The following is a 2,024-nucleotide window of genomic DNA, read 5'->3' on the forward strand; positions in this document are numbered from 1 at the left end:
AGCCCAGCTACAAGGTCGGATTCTGTTTGGAAGACAGGAGCTGCCCCCGTTATTGTGTCAGTGGAACAATAAATGGGTCTTGGGTATTTACTATCACCAGGGACACTGGTTGCTCGTGCATTATTGTCTCTGAGGAAGCCCTGCCTGACGTTGACGTCTCCAGCTGCTCGAAGGTTAGTGTCGCCGATTATTTAGGTCGTGTTGACCAGTTCCGTGTTATTAGGTGCTACCTGCGTTGCCCCTATTTCATTGGTTAGTCTAATGTGGTAAGAGCGCCCATTAAATTCGCTAGTGTTGTCATTGGTAATGTTCCCGGAGTTCGTGACCCTAACGACCCGCAACCCTTAAAACTCTCCTGGCCACCAGCGCCAGTCGCCTCGCCATCTAACCACGCCGCCTCGTCACCTGCCGACGTCGCCTCGCCACCCTCACACGCCACCTCGCCTCCAGCAAAGGTCCAAGCTGTGGAGACACGGTCGGCGAAGGTAAAACGACTGCACCCCCTGATTCTGCCGAAATTGTTGCCAATGAATGTGACACCCAAGGAGTTCGCCAAGCTTCAAGCCTCGTGCACCACTCTGACGCGAGTGAGGGAGAAGGTGACTTCCGGGGAGGAGGATCAGGCTAGAGATGGGTCTGTTTACAAGTTTGTTTGTATTAATGGTATGTTACACAGGTCTTGTGTGTCATTCAAGCAACCAGCCAAAGTAGGTCGGTTTTTACTTCTTGTCCCTGCTGATTGTCGTAGTAACATTCTCTCTGTAGCTCACGAGAGCCCTCTAGTAGGACAATGTTCTCTTAGAAAGATTATATGAAGGTTGCTGATCAGTTTTACTGGCCAGGTATGGGAGCAGATATTAGAGCCTTTTGTAGGACTTGTGATCAGTGCCAGCATATGTCTGCCAAGGGTAGAGTCCGTCCTGTTTCTCTTAAACCCTTAGCCATCATTACAGAGCCATTTTCTCGGGTAGCCATAGGTTTTGTTGGACCGATCTCACCCCCTTCCTCTAAGAAGCCTAAATTATATCAAGCTAATTTGTTAAGGAAATACAATTGCAGGGCCCACATTAACTTTGCTCGTGTCCTTGACGACGTTCCCAAGCTGGAGTCAGTCGAGGCACTACCCTGCAAGAGTTCCTGTTAAGTTCAGGCGCCAGACTGGGATGATCTCGGTTGCCAGTTACCGATAACACCGGATGGGATAGAAGAATCCTTTACGACTGGCAATAGGCCCGAACTTAAACCTGGACTGAAGTGGATCCCACGTGCAGTTCTTTGATACGACCTTACGATATTTGGACATCAAGATACCACTCATTCTTTTTAATGTGACCACTCTCTAGTCTTTATTTTGCTCTATATATTTAACCATTTGTTGTAGGATTGTTATAGGTTTTGTTGTACTAATCTTAATTTTTAATATACCTTACAGTAGATTTTTGTTGAGGGAGCTGTGTAAGGGCGATAACGAAGCTCGTTTGCTTGTTCGCGGCCCCACTAAGGGGGGTAGACGGAGGTGAGAACGTTGCTGCTGCCTCGTCGCACACCAGACACAACCCAGCCAGCACCACAGCTGCACTTCCCCCCCTGTTCGATTACAATCCTGGTTGTGTGCTCATCTGAGGCTCCTGGGCTGATTCCACAGTCCTTCATTATTTGGCTGTCAATCTCCGGACACCTGCTCCAGCTACTACCGCGGCTGCCACGTCATCGCCACTTCCTCCACGCCCTATCCCCCGTTCTTGCCCTGGCGTCCCTCCTGTGTGGAAACACATGCCCACCAACGCCGGCGCCAAGTGAGGAAGCTGCCCTGGACCTTCCCCTGAGAGCGAACCACCTCGTTAACAGAACACTCCACCAGGCTGCAGCCGTAGGAAATATATATATATATATATATATATATATATATATATATATATATATATATATATATATATATATATATATATATATATATATATATATATATATATATATATATATATATATATATATATACAGTATTACCCCGCTTAGCGCATTTT

Source organism: Homarus americanus, unplaced genomic scaffold (genome assembly GCF_018991925.1).
Source record: "Homarus americanus isolate GMGI-L3 unplaced genomic scaffold, GMGI_Hamer_2.0 scaffold6317, whole genome shotgun sequence".
NCBI lineage: Eukaryota > Metazoa > Arthropoda > Malacostraca > Decapoda > Nephropidae > Homarus > Homarus americanus.